At 41.9% G+C, this 24,724-nt stretch overlaps 1 pseudogene; it reads left to right on the top strand.

The window, feature by feature from the left end:
• The first annotated feature begins 1,593 nt into the window (after positions 1–1,593).
• Positions 1,594–19,567, top strand: LOC139563782 (nucleolar protein 10-like; annotated as a pseudogene).
• The last annotated feature ends 5,157 nt before the right edge of the window (positions 19,568–24,724 follow it).

Below are 24,724 nucleotides of genomic sequence, written 5' to 3'. Positions count from 1 at the left end.
TTGTGAGCTACACACTTGGATGAAGTGACTGTCATTATGGTAGTCTTTATTGTGATTTGTAAATTGTGAAGAAAGAAAACAGCAAAACATTGCTGTTTTAGTTTGTAATATTCTTTGGAGGCTAGACCCTCATGGTATTACCTAACCTTCTGTTGTGTAGTGGACTTTCAATGAGGACTTTCCTGCTATGGTACATCGGTGAGAATGGCTGTCCAGCTGTAGACAATGAGGCTAGACCCTTAACACATTCACCTAATCAACATACTGTACTGTAACACAAGGTTGTACATGGTCATGATCGTGGAGATGATTGTGGACTACAGGAAAAGGAGGGCCGAACACACCCCCATTCACATCGTCAGGGCTGTAGTGGAGCAGGTCGAGAGTTTCAAGTTCATTGGTGTCCACATCACCAACAAACTATCATGGTCCAAACACACCAAGAAAGTTGTGAAGAAGGCACGACAACGCCTTTTCCCCCTCAGGAGACTGAAAAGATTTGACATTGGTTCCCAGATCCTCAAAAAGTTCTACAGGTGCACCATCGAGAGCATCCTGACTTGTTGCATCACCGCCTGGTATGGCAACTGCTCGGCATCTGACCGTAAGGAACTACAGAGGGTAGTGCGTACAGCCCAGTACATCACTGGGGCCAAGCTTCCTGCCATCCAGGACCTATATACTAGGCGGACCTAAAAGTACAGACCAACGCGTCCTGTTGTTTGTAGCAACGTGGGGCATGAATATTTACTAATATTCAGAATTTACAAATATTGTACATTGGTGTTATGAGTGGAAAGTGTCTTTGACAGCCTCGACAATGCAGATATCCAGTGTGAATGATGTGAAGATTTATAACTTGATTTATAACACGGTTGCATGAATAGCTAATGTTAGCTACCTAGTTTAGCAAGCTAACTTACAATAAAAAGCAAGCAAGTTAGCTACTGCTAATATTATTTTATCACCAATTGAGAACCAATTACATTTTGTAGTTAGGTCCTTTTTTCATTAGTTATTGCGCACTTTCATTAGTTATTGCGCAAGCAACTAGCCAGTCAGGCAGCTGGTTAACGCTGCATCCAGGTCATCAAGCAAGTTTATATATTGCTGTAAAATTGTGTTTGAGGTCACAAAGTATGCAGTAGCTTCTAATAACCACAGTATGTGATAGCACACGTCTCAATATTTGTTTCCCAGTGGCTTTCAAGAAACGGGCCTTGCAAAATAAAGATGTTGGTGAGTATTCCTTTACTAACTAATGGCTTACAGGTGTTTGTGTGCTGGCAAAGTGGCCAGGCTATTATTTCACGCCTCACCTCCCTAACTGCTTTTTCTAAGACATCCAACGCAGGATCGAGCTCATCCAGGACTTTGAAATGCCCACAGTGTGCCCCTCTATCAAAGTGTCAAGGGATGGGCAGTTCATTCTAGCAGCAGGTGAGCATTTGGCTTGCTGTCACGTTCAGATTAAATTTGGCATATATCACTAGAGTGGACAGTATTATAAGTAATTACTGTTATGTATGGATTTGTCAACTTCTTTTAACATCCTTTCAGGCACATACAAAACCCAGAATCCGATGCTATGACATGTATCAGTTGTCCTTGAAGTTTGAGCGCTGTCTGGATTCAGACGGTAAGTGATAGACCCACTAGTTGCATTTAAAAAAAAAAACGATTTTGCTTTTATGGTCCTCTGGAACTTCGATGTGCTATGGGAATCGCTGCAAGTATCCGTCCCTCCTTTTGTTGTGAAGTGAGTGGCTGGTCCATAAGAAGAGGATCCAGCTATCTCAGTGATGGTGTCTCACATTTAATATTTAACTAGGGTACAGTCAGGCACATATTCTCAGTAAACACACACCCAACAATTGCCATGCTGTGATGGACACCAATAAATACAGCTTTTGCATTGTGCAACAGTCTTTGCCGATGTTGTAGATGTTATTTTTTTCTTGTAGCTAGTTCTCAAAGTGTTTTTTTCCCCTTCACAGTTGTGGCCTTTGATATTCTGTCTGACAACTACTCGAAGGTAAGACAGATTTCCTTGGTTGTTTCCTGCAGTGTGGGTTACCTTAACTTTTATTTTTTCAATAAATAAATGTGACCTGATATTGTGTGTGTAGCTGGTGTTTCTCCACTGTAACCGGTACGTGGAGTTCCACTCGCAGCATGGACACTACTACAAGACGCGTATTCCCAAGTTTGGTAGAGACTTTGCTTACCACTACCCCTCCTGCGACCTGTACTTTGTTGGGGGCAAGGTAAGGGTTAAAAGCCAAAAGAAGCTGGATCATTCACTTTCTTGATTTCCTATGTATCATTAGACTTGGCTTCAACTTGACAAGTTGGAGTTGTGTTACTGTTGACACTACAGTAAGACAGACCTTTTTCGTGTCTCTCAGCTCAGAGATATTCAGACTCAATCTGGAGCAAGGCAGGTTCCTCAACTCCCTTTAGACAGATGCTGTGTAAGTATACATGTACAATACTTTATTTGTGAATGCAGCTGTACATTAAAATACAATACTGTAAACACAGTCATTACAAGACTCGGCAGTATGCATGTAGTGTGATCATGTCTCGTTTTGCCCTTTCTATGACTGACAGGGAGCACAATGTGTGTGACATCAACCCTGTCCATCAAGTGTTGGCCTCAGGCTCCACCCACCTCCGCGGTTCCTATGTGCCGCAAAGAGTTAATGGATTGAACATTTTGAGTGTGTGTGCCTGTGTGTGTCTAATTGTGTTCCCTGTGTTGTCGGTGGTTAAGGAAAGTGGAATGCTGGGACCCTCGTGTACGAAGTCGGGTGGGGATGCTAGACTGTGCCCTGAGCAGTGTCACAGAGGGAACAAAGTAAGTACACCATTAGAACATGAACAGTTAGATGCATCTAGAAAAACACCATTGTTCTAATCCATGATGTGAATGTGTTTGTCTTTAGAGTGGAGGGCTTGCCGTCGGTCAGCGCACTCAAGTTTAACGGCTCTCTCACCATGGCTGTGGGAACCAGCACTGGTCAGGTATGAACTTTTACAATGATGGTGTCGTAATAGCGGGGATATTGCGGAAAACTCTGGAATAGATGTTGAATTTGACTTATTGCCTAACTGTAGTCCTCCCCACAAGTTTCCCTATTGAAGATCGGTCTGCCGGGTACTGTAGGTCCTCCTCTACGACCTGCGCGCCAGTCACCCCCTGCTGGTTAAATACCATTACTACGGCCTTCCTATCAAGTCTGTCAACTTTCAGGACCACCTAGACCTGGTTCTGACCACAGACTCCAAGATCATCAAGATCTGGAACAAAGACACGGTAAATGTTTATGAATGTTGCAAAAAATATGTGATTGTTTTTTTTAAACTAGACATTTTGACATATTGGACATTTGAAAACCTAAGTGTTTTTATTGTTTGGATGTTCCAAAAACAGCAAAGATGATTTATGCTGGTTTAGAAAGTATTGCCAACTGCGCTATTCCAAACTCACTTTGAATTAAATGTGCAATATGCAGAAATCCCACCTGCATTTCCTGCTAAAATTCTAATGGTCGCCTAATTTCAGTTTGTGACAAACAAGAAATGTATAGTGTAGAGAATCATTGTACAGTCTAAACCGTTGTGATATATATTTTCCATAACCAAACATTTTTTATTTTCTGATGTTTGAAACTGGTGTACAAAACCGAAAATAAAAGGCACAAAAATAAACGTAAAAATGGCGCACATAAAACAGATCTACTGCTTCTTAGACTTTCTTAGAAGGATCTATAACTCAAATTTCTATGTGAATTTGGTCAGGTTGCCCAAAAAGTGTTACATTCAGCTTTAAGTATTTACAATAAATGTTGTGGTAATATTGGGGAAATAGCTTTGCATTTTTGATAGTAAAAATGTGTTTGTCATTGGACACTTAGTTAATTAGTGGTCTGTCCTTCATCAACTATCACAGTGCTAGAATTGATATTCTAACCATACCTCTGGTCTGTTTCACCCTAGGGGAAAGTGTTCTCCTCCATTGAGCCCCAGACTAACATCAATGATGTGTGCATCTACCCTGATTCTGGTGAGATCACCAGATACATTCTATTAGCAATGAGCTAGATACATCAAACATTGCTTCTGTACCAAGTTTATCTCTGAGGGTTGGCCAACAGACACTCTTGTTATTTTCTTGGGTAGTCATTTACCAGTATGCTCAACTACCACTAGATGGTGCCCATTGACCTCATCAACAAGTCCTTAACACTCCTGCAGGGTCGGCAACAGAAACGGCCCACAAGTGATTTAGTTTTATGTTACAAAAAACTGTAAAATCACCATGAATTCGTGAAAAATTTGGAAATCTGTTTCCAGGTGTGTGTCCCAAGCCCCCCTCAAAAAAAAATACAAGTGATTGTATCTCAATGTGATCAAGTTTTGAAATGATTGTATTTGAAAAGAACAATCCCTTTTTGGGCTTAGTTATGGGCAATTTGCAGTGTACTCATTTTATTTCAGTACCCCCAACCATTCGCTCCAACAAAAATCGTCCTACGGCTGAATTTAGTTGCTTTCCCCTGTGCTACTGTAAAGAGGGCTTGGACTGTGCTTTTTAAGTAAGACTGCCACACTGTCCACTGACAGCTTCTCTACCAGCAATTATGTCTAATTACATCAATCTTTACTGAGCACTTGAGTTAAACTGTTTAAGACGCTCATTCAAGTTCATGTTTTATTGTCACAAGTATAGTGAAATGCTTAACTTGCATGCTCTACCCAGCAGTGAATAATCAATATCAAAATAGTATCACTAATAAAATATGTATGTGTATATATAATAAAGAAAACACGAAAAATTAGATGGGAAACTATATACAGGGTCAGTGACAATAACAAATGTGCAAGGATACTGGAGTATTTGAGGTAGAGATGTACATATAGGCGGGTATTAGGAGAAAGTGACTGGTAGCAGGATAAATAGTCAACAGTATGGCAGCAGCATAAGTGGTGGGTGTGTGTGAGAGTGGAGGTGTGATATACATGTAAACAGGGCTGGAAAGTGACTGGTAGCAGGAATATATCAATATTTATGGTATATATTACCACTAGTGTGTACAAAACATTAGGAACATCTGCTCTTTCCATGACATAGACTGACTAGGTGAATCCAGGTAAAGTTTATGATCCCTTATTCAGCCCCAATTTATTACAATCCTGCTTCAGTTCTTTTTGGCATGTACATTCTCTCCATGCGTGACTTCATCACAGAGATCACACACACACCTCATCTCTTTGGTATTTCCGTTGCAGACACACATGCCATTTAAGTTTTGTCTACGCCCGTGCCTCTTTCCCAACCATCCCATGATGGGCACTCATTGTCTCCAATTCAGGTGCTCCTGGCATGAGATGTTTGTGTGAAATTACCAAATATTTATTTTGTTAACCCCACTCTTGCTCTAAACAGTCTCTGAAGTTCCAGTGTTATTCATTTGGGGAGGAGTGTGTAGGGGTGTGTGGAAGTGTGTCAATGGGGTGTTACAACTATTAATTCATTGGGAAAGGGAATGGAGGATGTTCCACTAATTAGTCACACAAAACGTGAAATGTGTTGTTGGGGGTTGGCGCGGCTACCAAAAGTAAACTTGAAGCGTCCGGAGTGCTCTGCCAGCTACTACTCAACTTGAGGCACCTAGCGCTTCCCATGTGTTTTCTCACTCATAACTGGCCATGAAGGAGGAAAGGAGGCCATTTTAGGCTATTGGCATCTAGGCCATCTTCTCCCACTATACCGTACAACCTCCCTCCTCCTCTTCCAGTAACCCTTCCTCCCCCAGGGCTATGCACATGTACAGACATCTGTTTGATTCAGTGTGTGACCTACACTGAGTGTACAAAACATTAGGAACACCTGCTCTTTTCATGACTGACCAGGTGAAAGCTATGATCCTTTTTGATGTCACTTGTTAAATCCACTTCAATCAGTGTAGATGAAGGGGAGGAGACAGGTTAAAGAAGGATTTTTAAGCCTTGTGACAATTGAGACATGGATTGTGTATGTGTGCCATTGAGGGTGAATGAGCAAGACAAAAGATTGAAGTGCCTTTGAATTTGGTATGGTCGTAGGTGCCAGGCGCACCGGTTTGAGTGTGTCAAGAAATGCAACGCTGCTGAGTTTTTCACGCTCAACAGTTTCCTGTGTATATCAAGAATGGTCCACAACCCAAAGGACATCCAGCCGACTTGGCACAATTGGGGGAAGCATTGGAGTCAACATGGGCCAGCATCCCTGTGGAATCCTTTCGTCACCTTGTAGAGTCAATGCCCCAAAGAATTGAGGCTGTTCTGATGGCAAAAGGGGGTGCAACTCAATATTAGAAAGCTGTTCCTAATATCTTGTACACTCAGTAATAGTAACCAGTAGCAGGATAAATAGATACTAATGGTAATCAGTAAACAGCAGCGTAGTGGTAGTAATCAATAATAGTTTTAGCAGAAGTGTTGGTGTGAGGCGGCGCAGTAGTTGTTAGCGATTTTTTTATGGCCAGGGGATAGAAGCTGTTTAGGAGTCTGTTGGTCTAAGCCTTGATTCACCGATACTGTCTGTCGGACTGGAGCATGGAGAACCCTCCATGTATCGGGTGGCTGGAGTCTTTGGCAATTTTTCAGGCCTTTCTCAGACACCGCCTGGCATGTATGTCCTGGATGGCTGGGAGCTCACCCACAGTGATGCGCTGCGTCGTCCTCACCACCCTCTGTAGGGACTTCGGGTCGAGGGTGGTGCAGTTGCCATACCAGACGGTGATATGACCAATCAGGATGCTCTCGATGCAGCAGCTGTAAAAGTTCCTAAGGATCTGAGGGGCCATGCCAAATCGTTTCAGCCTCCTGAGGGACTGTGCTGGTGTGTGAGGACCATGATAAGTCCTCAGTGATGTGGATACAGAAGATCTTGAAGCTCTTGACTGGCTTCACTGCGGCCTTGCTGATGTTGAGAGAAGGTTGAAGGATGAAGTTGATGTGTGCCATGGCCAGCCTTTCAAAGCACTTAATGATTACAGATGTGAGTGCTACATAGCGGTAGTCATTGTGGCAGGATGTCTTAGAGTTCTTGAGGACAGGAATGATGGAAGTCATCTTGAAACATGTTGGGATTACAGACTGGGACAATGAGAGGTTGAAAATGTCCTTGAAGACACCTGCCAGATGGTCTGCGCATGCCCTGAGTACACACCCTGGAATACCATCTGGCCCTGCGGCCTTGCAAGTGTTGGCCCGTTTAAAAACATGACTCATGTCAGCCTCAGAGAGAGAGTTCAGTCAGTCCTCTGGGTTGGCGGGGGCCCTCACGCAGGGCTCTCTTGATTTTGTTAAAGCATGCTTACATTATTTTTCACATACTAGAGTTAGCAAAGTAATAAACTAAGAATGGAGCTGCTCAAAAAGGCCCATTGTCTGCTTTATTAATTCAGGATATAATCACTGTAATTTCACATTTTTAGCAAATTCCCAGAACCATTTATGAATGATTTGTGGTCAGGTGAAGATATGAGCAAGCCAGGCTTTTGTCAGTAATGGTAACATACATTTTAAAACCCAGCAAGACTTTTTGGTTATTTTGCTGTTGTCTACTTGTCCCTGTCTAGTCTGCCTGCAAACGTACTACTGTCATCCTATGCTTAAGTGGGCTTTGCTTTCTGCATGTACATGCAATTAGGGTTTTTAACTGGAGTCGAACAAAACCAGCAGACGCCTTTGTACAGTTCCACTTTCTTAGTTTATTACTTTGCTAACTTCAGTATCTGTCTATATCATTAGCTTATCTCACACTTTTTTTCTTCTCTTTTAACGTCACAGGTATGCTCTTTATTGCCAATGAAGACCCCAAGATGAATACGTTCTACATCCCTGTGAGTTCTACAATCCTCACACTCCCTCAGGCTAGTTTTGCATATCTCAGTGTGCCGCAGGTTTGGTTTGAAAGTCAAATCTTTCCATGAGATAGATTTACTCCAGGGTGGGAATTGAAACCAAACAGACCAAGGTAGTATAGAGAAGGCACGAAAGGATGATCTCTATTTGAGGGCTTTAGTGTTTGAGACATTCATTTGTTTGGTTTGGCTGGTTTTCTATGGTCTGCAAAAAAGCTAAACCAAGGGCACTATTCGTAGAAAGCTGCCCACCTGGTTTCACCTAGAAAGTGCCCTTGTTGGGTTGTGAATGTTCTTCAGCAACAGGTCGTCTTGTGCCTACCCCTATACCAGCTTTTCAGTTCTTCTAGGAAAAGCGTGTGTACACTTTAAAGTTGTCTCTGTTTAGGAAGATGTGTGTACTGTAAAGTAGTCTCTGTTTAGTAAGATTGTGTGTGTACTGTAAAGTAGTCTGCTTTGAAAGATGTGTCGACCCTGACACATGATTAGTTTCTAAGTACTGTCCCATTCATCAACCACTGATTAGATCACTGTGGTGTTGAGCTACAGAACAACAAGGTCTTAACTAGCGTGTGTTTGGGCCTAAAGAGAGCTAATACTGAACTTAGGAAATATTGTGTTTATCTGTTAACAGCAAAGGCGTTATGTTTTTTGCTATTGGGAGTTTTAGAATACTTCAGCGGACGATATTAAACATTGATATAGCAGTGCTCAAACTGCCCTGAATAAATAGCTACATTTTTCACTCGGGTATGCACTCGGGTAACCCCAAATATCACACAAAGTTGTGTGCTATGAACATCAATGGTAACCAACACAAAGTTGTCAACTTGTTTGGTTTATGATAGTTAATTTCTCCCTAGATTTTTAATTCGAGTGGTGTGCAAAGGCCTTCAACGCATGCCTCCCTAGCTGCCTATAGAACAGTAGGGAATTGTTTGGAAGTTAACATTAGCCATTGGCTCGTCAATGATTACACTGAGGGAACGTGGGGATACCTAGTCAGTTGTACAACTGAATGGATTCAACTGAAATGTGTCTCGCATTTAACCCAACCCCTCTGAATCAGAGAGGTGCGGGGGGCTGCCATAATCGGCATCCCGGGGAACAGTGTGTTAAAACTTCTTGTCAATAGGGGGGCGCTGTTTTCACTTTGGAAAAAATCGTGCCCAAATTAAACTGCCTCGTACTCTATTCTAGATCGTACAATATGCATATTATTATTACTATTGGATAGAAAACACTCAAGTTTCTAAAACTGTTTGAATTATATCTGTGGGTAAAACAGAACTCATTTTGCAGCAAACTTCCAGACAGGAAGTGAAAAATCTGAAAACGAGGCTCTGTTTCAGGGCCTGCCTATTCAATTGCCTAATATTTATCGATATGCATGCACTTCATACGCCTTCCACTAGATGTCAACAGGCAGTGGAAGGTGGAATGGGGTGTCTAGCTTGATCTGAGGCCGAACAAGAGCTTTTGGAGTGACAGATCTGGAAATTTCTTTGTCTTCTCTGGCGCGCGAAGTACGTCGACATTGGCTTCTGAAAAGCGTTCGGTATACACGGCGGATATCTCCGGCTCTGATTTTATTTGATACATGTGATAATAACATCATAAAGTAGTTTTTTTCAACCGAGTTGTATCAGTTTATTGGGACTTTTGGAATTTTCCGTTCTTTGCATCAAGAGAAGATGGGCATGTTCGCGCCACATGGCTAGCTAAGGTTGCTAATTCGACAGGAGAAAAGGACATTCTAAAACCAAACAACGATTTATTCTGGACCTAGGACTCCTTGTACAAGATTCTGATGGAAGCTCAGCAAAAGTAAGAACAATTTATGATGTTATTTCGTATTTCTGTGGAAAATGTTGATTCCTATTCTCTGCCATTTTGGCGGGCGCTGTCTCGCAATAACGCAAGCTGTTTGTTATGGTAAAGTTATTTTAAAAACTCTAACACGGCGGTTGCATTAAGAACCAGTGTATCTTTCATTTGCCATACAACAAACTTTACATAAAAATACTTATGATGAGTTCTTTGGTCAGATTAGGTGAGTGTCCAAAATAGCTCCGGACATTCTGGTGAATCGATGCTACATATTCACAACGTATAACCACGGTTTGCAGCTCTAAATATGCACATTTTCGAACAAAACATAAGTGTATTGTATAACCTGATGTTATAAGACTGTCATCTGATGAAGTTGGTCAAGGTTAGTGATTTAATTTTATATCTTTTGCTGGTTTTTGCGAATGCTATCTATGCGGTGAATAAATGCGGTTGTGTGTTTGGCTATTGTGGTAAGCTAATATAATGCTATATTGTGTTTTCGCTGTAAAACACTTAAAGAATCGGAAATATTGGCTGGATTCACAAGATGTTTATCTTTCATTTGCTGTACACCATGTATTTTTCATAAATGTTTTATGATGAGTATTTATGTATTTCACGTTGCTCTCTGTAATTATTCTGGCTGCTTTGGTGGTATTTTTGATGGTAGCTGCAATGTAAAACTATGATTTATACCTCAAATATGCACATTTTCGAACAAAACATACATTTATTGTATAACATGTTATAAGACTGTCATCTGATGAAGTTGTTTCTTGGTTAGTGACTAATTATATCTCTATTTGGTCGGTTTTGTGATAGCTACCTATGCGGTAGAAACATGGTGAAAATATGCGGTTGAGTCTTTGGCTATTGTGGTTCAGCTAATAGAAATACATATTGTGTTTTCGCTGTAAAACATTTAAAAAATCGGAAATGATGGTTGGATTCACAAGATGTTTATCTTTCATTTGCTGTATTGGACTTGTGATTTCATGATATTTATATGCTATTATTTACTTGTGGCGCTATGCTAGGCTATGCTAGTCAGCTTTTACTGATGAGGATGCTCCCGGATCCGGGATGGGTGTTAAGTAAAGGTTAACTGCCTTGCTCAGGGGCAGAACAACATATTTTTACCTTGTCAGCTCAGGGATTCCATCCAGCAAAGTGGACATTCCGTAGACTTTGAGCTCTGATTTTATAGACAAACAGAAGTCAGTTCGGATTGAACCCAGTAGCATTCAATTATCTTAAGTAAAGGGGTGATTCCAATCTGGTAACGCAGGCAATCCTTGTCGATTCATCCTCAGAGCCCTTAGAGGATTGGATAGGTGCAAGAAACTACACCTAGCCATAGGAACGTTGCCAACACCTACCTCCTTTACCAGCCCTCAAGAGCAGTAGAAATATATTGAATTAGAATTGTTCAAATGTTCCATGAATTTTCCTTGTTCTTCATTCCTTGTCCCTCTTTCACTTCATCCCTTGTTCTTGTCTCTCCTTCCTCCCCTACATGTTGTCCCTGTGTAGGCACTGGGGCCTGCTCCTCGCTGATGCTCTTTCCTTGACAACCTGACAGAGGAGCTGGAGGAGAGCCCTGAGAGTACCACCTACGATGATTACAAGTTTGTCACCCGCAAGGACCTGGAGAACCTGGGTGAGAGGGGGGTGGAGGTAGAGCTATTGGCATATTACGTATCAGCTATTATCTATTTGTTCCTCTCAAATCTACAGAAATACAAGTACCTATTACATAGAGGTTTGGGGCCTTGAATTGGAATGGAGCATTCAAGTTATTTTTGGCCTAAAGTTCCTAAGGAACCTTCCAGGGCTGTGTACACTACACTTTTCATTCAGTGGAGGCCATTTTGTATTTGTATTTAGGCAGGTTGGGGCAACACTGCTAGGTCAGGGGTATACACATTTTTGCAACTAAAACAAAAGTTTATTTAGGTCCACCCCACCATTCCGTTTGCTTCCGTTTAAGAAACGTTTTGCAACAGAATCGGCATAATGAATACACTCCAGGCTTACCCGTCCCGCCTAAAAGGGAAACACTGGCGGAATGGAGAGAGAAATTAAGAGATGGGAGGAGGGATAGGGAAAGATGAAGGGGCGGAGAACAGAGTGGGTTGAAAGAACAGAGGAATGCTTGGGTCAGCACTAAAGAGATCAAATGACATGGAGGAGAAAGGCGGTTATTGGGGAGGGAAGGAGAGATAAGGGTGGAGTAGATGGGAGGGGGGAGAGGGACCTAGGGGGGAGGGGAGTTCAGTTCACTGCAGCTGTGAAATGTGTCCTTGTTATGTAACAGACCGGCAGCGGGGCGTATAGAGTAAGATTTCTGGGGAAAGAGGGTTTCTATCTGGTTACCACACACACACACAGTCCTTGTGTGCCACAACTACCACACATTCCTGAACTAAAGTGATCTTACAGGGACCAAAAAGCCTCATGGCAGTCACTAACAAGTTTATTCAGTGCTGAAGGAATGGTGTCTGGAGACTGATGTTACACAACTTTATCTAAACTCTCAAAAGGTTTCTTACCAAATAGCTATGTTAGCAGAAAGGCCTATTTTGACAGAAAAATTAAACAAGCTATCACTACGGTCCTGTTGAAAGACGTGAGCTTGGACAAAGCAGTTAAAATGAAAATCTGTTATACGAAGTTAAAGCTTAAGATTTTAATCGCCACTTATAGGCCTACCCTCTGTTCCCCACTGTCCTGAATGTGTCAGTTTAAATGGAAGCAACCAGCCTTGATGTCACACAGCCTCAGGGCAAAAAATTGTTGTCTACAGTCATGTCATTTTCTTCCAGCACATTCAAACAGGCTGCTTCACAAAGTTAATTACTCAGCCTTACTGTCCTTGGCATGTCAGCCAATTTGAAAGAGTACAAATATTTTAATGAATTTCATTCAGGAAATATGTATGATTAATGTCACTACAATCTATAATGCTACCTGCCGTGTGTTCAACTATAGGTCTGTCTCACCTGGTGGGATCTTCTCTACTGCGGGCCTACATGCATGGCTTCTTCATGGACATCAGACTGTACCATAAGGTAGGGTGTGTGTTTGTCTTCTTATTTGTGTGTGTATAACTGCATATTCTTAGTTGATTGTCGATGTTAGAGTTGTGTGTCTAAATACGTTTTGTGTGACTTGTCCAGGTGAAGACCATGGCCAATCCATTTGCCTACGATGAGTACCGCAAGGACAAGATTCGCCAAAAGATAGGAGTCCAGGGCGCAGAGAATACAAATCAAGGTGGGATATCATACTCTGTCACTGTTAAAAATATAATACATTCAGACAGACAAGGATGTAAAAAGGCCTTTCTAAAATACATGACATCACCAAAAGTATGTGGACACCCCTTCAAATGAGTGCATTTGTCTATTTCAGCCACACCCGTTGCTGATAGTTGTGTAAAATTGAGCTCACAGCAATGCAATCTCCATAGACAAACATTGGCATTAGAATGGCCCGTACTCAAGAGCTCAGTGACTTTCAACGTAGCACCGTCATAGGATGCCCCTTTTCCAACAAATCAGTTTGTCAAATTTCTGCCCTGCTAGAGCTACCCCGCTCAACTGTAAGTGCTGTTATTGTGAAGTGGAAACGTCTAGGAACAACAACGGCTCAGCCGCGAAGTGGTAGGCCACACAAGCTCACAGAACGAGACCGTCTGTCCTCAGTTGCAACACTCACTACAGAGTTCCAAACTGCCTCTGGAAGCAACGTCAGCACAATAACTGTTCATTGGGAGCTTCATGAAATGGGTTTCCATGACCGAGCAGCTGCACACAAGCCTAAGATCACCAATGCGCAATGCCAAGTGTCGGTTGGAGTGGTGTAAAGCTCGCCGCCATTGGACTATGGAGTAGTGGAAACACGTTCTTTGGAGTGATGAATCACGCTTTGGTGCAACAATTTGGGGAGGGCCCTTTCCTGTTTCAGCATAACAATTCCCCTGTGCACAAAGTGAGGCCCATACAGAAATGGTTTGTAGAGATCAGTGTGGAAGAACTTGACTGGTCTGCACAGAGCCCTGACCTCAACCCCATCAAACACCTTTGGGATGAATTGGAATGCCGACTGCGAGCCAGGCCTAATCGCTCAACCTCACTAATGCTCTTGTGGCTGAATGGAACCATGTACCCGCTGCAATGTTCCAACATCTAGTGGAATCCTTTCCAGAAGAGTGGAGGCTGTTACAGTGCATTCGGAAAGTATTCATACGCTACAAGCTTGGCACACCTATATTTGGGGCCTTTTTCCCATTCTCCTCTGCAGATCCTCTCAAGCGCTATCAGGTTTGATGGCGAGTGTCGCTGAACAGCTTTTTTCAGGTCTCCAAAGATGTTAGATCGGGTTCAAGTCCGGGCTCTGGCTGGGACACTCAAGGATATTCAGAGACTTGTCCTGAAGCTACTCCTGAGTTTTCTTGGTTGTGTGCTTAGGGTCGTTGTCCTGTTGGAAGGTGAACCTTCACCCCAGTCTGAGGTCCTGAGCACTCTGGAGCAGGTTTTCATCAAGGATCTCTCTGTACCTTACTCCGTTCATCTTTCCCTCTATCCTGACTAGTCTCCCAGTCCCTGCCGCTGAAGAAATCCCCACAGCAGGATGTTGCCACCACCATGCTTCATGTAGGGACAGTGCCAGGTTTTCTCTCGATGTGACGCTTGGCATTCAGGTCAAAGAGTTCAATCTTGGTTTCATCAGAACAGAGAATCTTGTTTCTCATGGTCTGAGACTCCAAGCAGGCAGTCATGTGCCTTTTACTGAGGAGAGGCTTCCGTTTGGCCACTCTACCGTAAAGGCCTGATTGGTGGAGTGCTGCAGAGATGAATGTCCTTCTGGAAGGTTCTCATCTCCACAGAAGAAATCTAGATCTCTGTCAGAGAGACCATCATGTTCATTATGAAGTGTTGTGTGTAGATTGATGAGGGGGAAAAAACAATTGAATCAATTTTAGAATAATAGCAGCAAAGGGGGGACCAACTCCATAATAATGGCCATGATTTTGGAATGAGATGTTCACATAGTAATTTTCATGTAGTGCACATTTTATTGATTAATTGAAGGACATGGTGATACAGACGATGTTATCTAAGAAGTGTATATAGCTAATATATTGTGTGTTGTGTTGTATGAATGTTCTGTGTTGCTGAGACAGAAGCTGCCCAAGGTGAACAAAGAGCTGGCTCTCAAACTGATGGAGGAGGGAGACAACGAGGAGGAACTGTCTGCCAGGAAGAAGGTAGGAGCAAATACACCTGCACACACACTCGGGTTTCACATGCTATTGGTCTAGGGCTGACCCCATTTAGTCGATTGTTTGGTCGATAGGTTGTTGGTCGACCAATATTTTTCTTTGTCGAGCAGTTACAAATATGTGTATATTTTTTATGGCACACAAGACGCCTGTCTGATTCACTCCTGTTTCAGTGGACTAATTCATTGTGGAGGCTACGGGGACGGCACACCAGTAGTATCACCATTTACTGTTAATTCCCATAATTTCTAATCTACAATGTTTGCTAGGTTATGGTAATTTCTGTTATTTCATTCAATATATTTATTAGTCTTTTACTGTTCTTTTTGTCGGAGTAGACACGTTGTTTGCGGGCTACACTTGTGAGGAACAAGTTTTTTTTCTTTTTCGTTTAAAAAATATATAAATCTCCTGTCAATGTTGAGTAAGGACGCACACCTGATTATACATAGAAGTAGGCCTAGGCTACCTTGCCTGCATGCAAATGTAGGCATTTAAATATGCCCATTTGGGGATCTGATAGTATTTCTGATTGTCTTAACTCACGAGAACTGTGGCGCTTCTCAAAAGTAATATTTTCTACACTTCAAACAGCAAGTTAATAATAACGAAGTCCATTGAGAATGACAATAGTTCCTCAACATAGCCTATTTAAAAAAACATCTTTACAGCTCTCTTTCAATAACCACTTGACGTGAAAGGTGAAAAAAATGTCATGCTCTGATCCGGTGGAAACGTAATAAAATAAGCCTACCTGATTACTTCTTATCCCTTGCGGAATAGCCTACAGCTGTGTCTGTCGAGCTCACTGGTGGGAAACTGAGTGGCCAAAATATTTTATACAATGTTGCAAGTTTGCTAGCAAGAGCTTCAGGCCAACCAAGTTGATACAATGTTTCAAGTTCCTTGCAGACAGGCCATGCATAGCCAATGTGATTTATAGGATATTTATTTTTATCTGGATATTTTCTACCTGCAGGCTGCAATGTTTTAATTTTTTGGCTTTATGTAGGCTATTTTTACATAGTTGGCAATAGCAAAATTAACTGACGTATGTGTTCGTGAGAGTCTCACTTTTTCACGGAGAGGTCATATTAGTGTGTAGCCCAAACTGTTCGGACGCTACAGACAGAAGTTGTCAGATCGGCTGTATCGATTTCAGACGAGAGCAAAACGGCGAACACAGTCGTGTTCGAGAGAGTATCGTCTTACCATAGAAGGGTCGTAATAGTTTGTACCATAGAAGGGTCATAATAGTTTGTAGGCCAAACCGTTCGGACGCTACAGACGAATTTTGGGATGTCACAAAGTCCACCAAACACCGCTTTAGCTCTATCACCTGTTACACAGGCAGATATTGCTAGCTTAAACTGACAGATTTTTATGGGGATTTTTTTGATTATGCGCGGACATTGACTCTAGGGGGTTTAAAACACATTGGGTGTGTTTATATAGGGAAAAATACTACTAACAAATGTAGACCAATTGATTGGTCGAAAGAACAGACGACTCTTGGTCGACCAAGATTTCTTTTTTCTTTTGGGGACTGCCCTATACTGGTCTTTTCAGAGCTGAAGGCAGTGTTTATATATTTTAGGTTCTAAGGTAATGTAGAGGGAACTGGCATGTACATGTAACTGCCAAAATAAAGGAAACACCAACTTAAAGTGTCTTAATAGGGTGTTGGGCACCAGAACAGCCTCAATGTATCTTGGCATAGATTCTACAGGTGTCTGGAACTCTATTGGAGGGATGTGACACCATTCTTTCACAAGAAATTCCATGATTTGGTCTTTTGTTGATGGTGCTGGAAAACTCAGTCTCAAGCGCCGCTTTAGAATCGCCTGTAAGTGTTCAATTGGGTTGAGATCTGGTGACTGAGATGGCCATGGCGTAAGGTTTACATCGTTTTCATGCTCCTCAAACTCAGTGACCACTCGTGCCTGGGACCATTGTCATCTTATGGGGGCATAGCCATGGTATCCAAAATAATGGCCTGCCCAGTATTTTTATACATGACTCTAAACATGATGGGATGTTAATTGCTTAATATTCTCAGGAACCATTCCTGTGTGAAAGCACCTGCTTTCAATATACTTTGTATCCCATATTTACTTAAGTGTTCCCATTATTTTGTCAGTTACATATCTCAAATATGATCATCTAGCGAATGTCAGCTGTTAATCAAATCCTCTCTCTGCCAGGCTCTACCCAGCATCCTTAGCGACGAGCGTTTCCAGGTGATGTTTGAGAACCCAGACTACCAAGTGGAGGAGCAGAGTGAGGAGTTTCGCATGCTCAACCCCATCGTGTCCAAAGTGGGGCAGAAGAGGAGGAAGAAGCTGCGGCTGCTAGCCAAGCAAACCACAGACTCTGAAAAGGTAACAAGACTAGCTAGCAATACTACCCCTACTGAAGTTTGATAGATACGCTTTTAAATCATAGCCTACACCGAATATGGATTGTGGCTTTCAATGTGAACAAACTTTCTACCCATTCTAATTCTACAATGTCACCACCTTCCTCTCTGAAGACTGAGGCAGACCAAGAAGAGGAGGAGCCAGGAGGGCGTGGCAGCTCAGACGAGAGTTCTGATGACGATAAGAGCTGGGTGGACGATGTCAGGGAGCAGCGGCGCCTCATATATGAGGAGGGACGGGATCCAGTGAGCTTCTGGCGATGCTCTAGTCTCTAGGAACAACCTCTGAACCATAACATTTTGAATAGACGCCACGGAACGTCACAGCACACCATCCAAAGCAAGCATGGAGTAGTACTACAGTGATTGCATCAAATGCCAAGCATTTTCACATTGTTACTGTCAATCAGCACAAATAATCAACCCTCACATGGACATGGTATATAGAGTCAGTTATTTTTTTTGCCATTACAATGATTAGCAGGGAAACACGTGACTGTGTCTTAAGGTGTCTGACCTGTGTTCTCTGCAGCAGACAGAAACGTATGGCCTGCCTTGGTCACAGCCTGAGAGAGGCTGTCACATCCATCACTGTATTGACAGGTGGACACATGCAGCAGGACAAATGAGGACACGGGTCAAATATAGGAAGGGAAGGGTGTCCCAAGGGTTACCTCCCATTATGTAAAACACCCTCTACTTGGTTCTCGTGCTTCAAACTCATTAAAAAGCAAATATTTTAGAGTGAAATAAGACTAAATGGTAAATAGTAGAACAGTAGATGTAGTGTACCCCACTCTCAACACTTACAATTTGCAAAGATTTCAGGGCAATTACAAAAACAAGTTATTGTTGGCATAAATGCCTTTTTATTTATTTTTACTTTATCCACTCTACCCCTCTTTGACCTTTGATCCTCTAATGAACAAAAATACGAATGCAACATCCAACAATTTCAGATTTTTACAGAGTTAGTTCATATAAGGAAATCAGTCAATTGAAAGAAATTCAGTTTAAGTTTTGAGTATCCAAATACAAGTAGGCAAACTGCTAACTTATGGCCTAAACTCACCAAAGGCAAGCATGCGAGGCATGTGCGTGATTTATTTTAGAATGCATCGTTTTTAATTATAATGACCCAACTGAAGCCGGGCTAGCGGGTTATCCTCTTTGACGCATTTTGGCTCTTTTGAATTGGAAGAGGTAGCTAAGGGTTGAAGCTTTACCATACATACTAAATTAGACCAATTCCTCCACTTATGGAAACATATCGCTATCAGCAAAGATAATTGGAGATATGGACTGTCATGCAAGCATACAGTCACTGCTCTGTCTGTTCCTTCCTTTCCACCCACCTTGCTCTGCTTTCTCCGGCCGCCCGCTCTACTGTTGTGAGTGTGAAGAAATTAAAGCAGTGGAGGGTCTGAATTTAAACTGACTACAACAACCAGGTCAAAGTTTAATGTCTCTTGCTCCTTCCCGGCAATGGCTATATAAAAAGTGAATACCGACAAGAAAGAAGTAAAATAGGGCTGTTTGAAAGAAACATTGCCCAATTTATTTACAGGCAGAATACCGGGAATCCTATGTGAAAGCAGTATAGGAAACAGGCTTTCTAGGTACTGCATTTCAACACAATGTGTGATTTGCATGCAACAAATGCTGCATTCACAGTCCTGTCTTTTCAAATGGAGCAGTCTCTTTTATCCAGAGTCCTTTTCATTTTCTTCTCACTTGTAGTCCATTCAGTCAGAATGATTCATGAGGAACGTGAGTGTGTGGGTGACTGTGGGTTGGTGAGGTCAACTTTCCATTTGACTACTGACTACTAATCTGGATTTCTGCTGATCCTAGGTTCAGTAACAGTAACAAATAGAGCTTGTCATTGACATTTTACCTCCATCAGTCTGTTCTCCCAAACGTAGATGTTTACACAAAATACGAAAGTACCGGTTAAAGTTGACACTGCAGTGTAGTCACTGTGTATAATCTGTAATGGTGCATGCAGAAGAGGACCAATGTCACAGGAAATGCTGTGTTTTGATCATGATCATTTTTGACTGTTTAGGCTTTGTGTTATAACCCCAGATAAAGGTTGAGCTCCCAAATCAGTCAGTGACTCACTCTTGTGTCTTGTATTTCTATCTTGTATCAGCACCCTTTGAAACATGCTTCAATTATCAATAAGTTGCATGGATATTGCAGTTTTAAAAAACAATACCATTGGTTTTGCATGGGACACTGATGGTGCAAGGCCAAGCTAGGTTTGGGTAAGGCTCCCGCACGTGCAGAGAGACTGATGAGGGTCTGTTGGGTAAATCCCCTGGACTACAGCGTGAGCTGGAGGAAGCAGTGCCAAGGTCAATGTTGATTACAGATTTGACAATAGAAAAGCTATTATTTTTTTGCACAAGGTCGCCTAATCATACTCCAATGAAAAGTATCTCTTTCACTGCCTCCCTCTCCTCTCTCTTCCTGTCCTTTCTCAATGATCTCCTTCATGCGGAGCAGCAACAGCGGCAGCAGCAGGCAGAGCGTGATCACCACGAGGAGAGGAAGAAGCTGAGGAGGTCCGCAGGACACCTGTAGAGGGGGATTTAGAGGCAGAGGTGGGAGTAGAGGTGGATTTAGAGGGGGGGTGGGAGTAGAGGCAGGGGCACTACTGAGGTAGAGGTAGAGGCAGAGGTAGTGGAACTACTCTGACACTACTGAGATTAAGAATCCCAAAGTCAAATGATTCAGTCTGTTTGAATCATGTCTTTTGTGCAGCTGCTCACAGCCATTTCTCAACTTAATTTGTGGCAGAATGACACTTTGTTACCGTCTGGGAGTCGAGAGGGTGTGATGCAAAAGTGAGCTGATCGATTGTGACTTGTCCTGTAACACAGTTATGAAGATATATTGGTGGAGCTGCTATGAAAGAATACAATGTGTATTATCTATTGATTGCAAAATGTTTTGATTGTGTGGTGTATGCAGTTTGTGCATCCACGTATGTGCACTTTTGTGTGTGCCTTCAGAAAGTATTCATACCCCTTGACTTATTCCACATTTTGTTACAGCCTGAATTCAACATTTATTCAATTGTGTTTTCTTCTCACCCATCTATACACACACTACCCCATAATGACAAAGTAAAAACATGTTTTTTGACGTGTGTGTCCGTGAGAAGCTCCTGACATTCACTGTGTTCTTTTTTACTTCACAATCCTAATTTTCCTGTAGTGCAGACTGAACATGTCTGTATTATGCTCCGTGCTTGACAGATAAAAGATTTGTACTAAACGTATAGCTCCCTGGTCTGTGCTATGTTCTTATAGTGGCCTTATGATATCTGGGGATGCAGTTCTATGTTGGAAAAAGCTATCCACAAATAAGTCCAACAGTTGGACACAAGGTCTCAGTTGTATGGGGAAAGTTGTATTTTATTAACTGACGTACCATTTATAATGATTAGCATCCGAAAATACATGTCCATCCACTGGCATGTCCAACAACTCTAAATGGCTTCACAAATATATTTTACTTCCTTGGTATGACATAACACTTTTTGTGGATATTAAACCGCCACTATTTCACTCCAGTCCAGACAGATTAAAAAAGAAAGGAGGGAAGAGGAAAAAAAGGTGAAGACAAGTCCTGAGAACACGGAGCCCCAATTCTTGGAAGCAGCTTTCTCCGTTTGACCTCTCATCCCCCTGGTTCACACATGGCTGGCCCTGCTGTCTCCTTCCCTGGCCCTTTTGAAATGGGAGGAGGTGCTGTGAAATTCACCCCCACCCCCTCCTTAAATAACTGCTGCCTGGGGCCTCAAACCATGAGGTTTTAGGCACTGTCTGCCTCCCTTGCTCTTCCTTCCCGCCTGTTTGGTGCTTGACCCTCTACCCTCACTAGTCCCACCTAGAATTGTTAAACTCATTTTACTTTGCCCAGCTCATCGCGAGTGGAGTATGACATACAAATGTAATCCAAATATTAGATGTCTAAAGAAAGTTGAAGCTATGCCTTCTAGTCTCCATTGTTGGTTGCTGCAGAGTGAGATGTATAACAGGCGAAACAAAGGATAACCGTTCAACTCATGTAATGCAAAATACAATGAATTATCTACTATGACAAATCAACTCCCTAACTCTTAAATGGCTGCAAATCTCATTGACGTCAATGCATTTACTCAAACGTCCAAGTTATGCAAGCATATCTCAAGATTCAATAGTATCATTCAAAAGGAAGGCCTTGACCATATAGTCATGTGTATAGTAAAGCTGAAAAAATTGAGTGCAGTCAGATACAGAAATAATGAGGGATATTGAGTGTCTTTGAGGAGTTGAGGCTTGTGGTCTTCATACAATAATAACATACATTTCAGTTGGTGAAGAACTGGGGACTCTTTCTTCATGGCACAGTTGTGTGGGGTGGTGGTTAGGGGTGCATGGGCAGTGGGTAGATGATGTAGATCTGAACAATGGAGATGCAGTAGCTTCCCTAGCCTTTTGTATCTTAACCACTGTTGTGTGCTGTCAGGGGGTCACATAGCTGATCGCCCCGGCCTACTTTTTCTCATTGTTTGGCAAGAAAAGAGGGAAAGAAAGTGAGAGGGTGACTGCGTGTCACCACCAATCATACTTACGTAAGAGGCGCATTCAAGCTGTCAACTGAGATATTAAAAAGTGAACTTTGGAGAAATTGATTTCATTCAGGCCTGAGGTCGTGTTTGTCGTTTGATAACTTATCATCAGACAGCTAACTGATTGATGTGGGAATGGTTAGTTTATCTTTTTCAGGTCTTGACAGCGGGTCACGCTTGTTGTTTTCTTTGGCAGGATCCTCTTTTTCGCTCAACAAAACCATCACCATGGATACGCCAAATCTAGGCCACAGGAAGTGGGTCAAGCTCAGCTGGCACTTCCTGTAGCACATCACTCTTTTTCCAAGATATTACAAAGAAAGGAAAATGCATAAATAACCAATAGGATGCATTTCTGTTTAGGCTGTCTAAAATCAGCTCAGAGCAGTGTATTAATCGGTTACCTCTGACCTTTTTTGGCAGTGGTAGGCCTACTGCTTACTTGAATTGTATTTTGTGTTATTTTGAATACTCCATCCGCCAATTAACTGAGCTGCTTAACTAACTCATGCTTTATTTAACCTAAGATGACAGTTTGAAAACTTGGGATGTGTCTCCTTTGAATACATTCAAAAGAGCTTCCAAAAAATGTGTGAAAGATTGTTTCACCACAATCACATCATTAATTTATTGGAATAGTATTTGATCGAATCACCAAATCATGGTATTTATTGGGGAGGCAGGTAGCCTAGTGGTTAGAGCGTTGGGCCAGTAACCGAAAGGTTGCTGCATCGAATTCCCGAGCTGACAAGGTAAAAATCTGTTGTTCTGCCCCTGAACAACACAGTTAACCCATGTCATTTTAAATAAGAATTTGTTCTTAACTGACTTGCCTAGTTAAATAAAGGTTAAATAATATATATTATATATATATATCTACTGCCACACTGACTCATTCACAGCAAGATGAGCAGTAACTTCCTCAGACCCTTCAGCTTTCCCATTTTGCATTGAGGCAACCAAAATGGGCATTTTTACCAGCGTGCACTGCTTCAGCGGGCCAAAGCCGTCCAGACAAAAGAAGCCGAGGTGGGGCTGCTTTCACAGAGTAATCCCCTCACTGTGTGCTTGAATGGGCCTCCCTGAGAAGCGACCTCACACACGTCACCATCTGAGCTCTGATGTTGGGTTACATGGTGTGTAAAGGGAAGAGCGGGGCCAGGGGAGAGAGGGTGATTTTTAGGAAAAACATAACATTTTTACATCTGACTGCTTTTTGACCCTGGGTAGTTTTTTCATCATCACTTGACCATTCTTTGTCAGCGCTTTCAAAGATTGGTCCCTTGAGCATATGGAGAATTTTATTGGTTTAATGAGCAATCCAGGGTTCAAATGACAAGGGTGCTCTGGTGTTCCTTTCTTGGCACTACGTAAACTTCAGCCCGTGCCCTAGTAATTAGCAGTGACATTGTGTGGGAATGTTAGAAATGCTGAAGAATGAACTGTGTAGCCTACTTATGCTTATAGGTGTGTGGACAAATCCCCATGCAGCCGATTCAAACGTAGGACATTTTACGCCTTTCCTAGGGCATGGTTCCCTTGCGCACACTAAATAAATTGAATTTAACCCCAGAAAACACACATAATGAGTGGCCTTTATTAGCAGGGAGTTTTTATTCAATTCGTTTTTTCTGTTCATTTCTCTAAAGCAATCCCTTTAAATATGGTGTACCTTTTTCATTTGAATGTGACAAGACTTGAATGTAGACTAGAGAATGCTTTCAGAATATAGAGGGAGAGCCATGAAACATGCATATTTGTCTCCATTTCAGATCTCATGGTTGATTTAAAAAGAGTCAGATTTTACGTTTAGGGAATAATCATGAATCCCACTTCATGGAAAAATAGAGCCTTTACGCACAAACGAAAGAAAGGTGGTTTGATTAATTTAGAAAATTGCCACATGTAGTTTGTTGGAAGTAGTATAGCCTAAAATATAATTATAATATGGAGAATAGTATACAATAGTATGACAAATATACCTTAATAACCCTCACTGATGTGCCAAGTCTTGCACCGTGGGCCAAGTTTAAAGTAATGGTTTGAGCTCCATAATGATTTACTAAGCCTGCATTTTTACTTCAATTTGTATTTGGCCTTCATTAAACAGTATACACTATTACTTGACCCTGAGCCACAACCACAAGGACGTGACAGCATTTACAGAGAGAACAAAAGTTAGGCTAAATAAAACAATGGAATGATACCAATGTAGAGAAGGGAACAAAAACTAAATTGGCAGTAAAATATACATAGTTATTACTTATGGTCGCTACTGATAGTGGCTAATAATATTTAACATAGGCTATAGCCTAGACATTTAAGGAAACAGGAAAAGTCGAGGTATATTATTCAAACATTCTAGAGAGCTCAAATTTTACTCTTTGCCTTGTCATCCAATTTGGCTAATGTATCTAAAATATATCGCTGCAAGTTGTAAAGCAATACAATTCAAATGCTGCATAATGGTCTGAATTTTCCCCAATGTCAATAAGGTCTTCCAAGACTATAAAACATGTAGTAATTCATAAAGCGAGGGAGAGAGCTTTTTTGGAGGGAAACACTTTTGTCTCTTCATCTCTCTCTCTCTCTCTCTGATCCCTCTTTTGTCTCAGAGAGAATGATCTTACTGCCGTCTGGGCATC

The sequence above is a fragment of the Salvelinus alpinus genome, chromosome 34 (genome assembly GCF_045679555.1).
Source record: "Salvelinus alpinus chromosome 34, SLU_Salpinus.1, whole genome shotgun sequence".
Taxonomy (NCBI): domain Eukaryota; kingdom Metazoa; phylum Chordata; class Actinopteri; order Salmoniformes; family Salmonidae; genus Salvelinus; species Salvelinus alpinus.
Note: the sequence above shows the minus strand (reverse complement) of the source record. Positions and strands in the feature narration are given on the sequence as shown.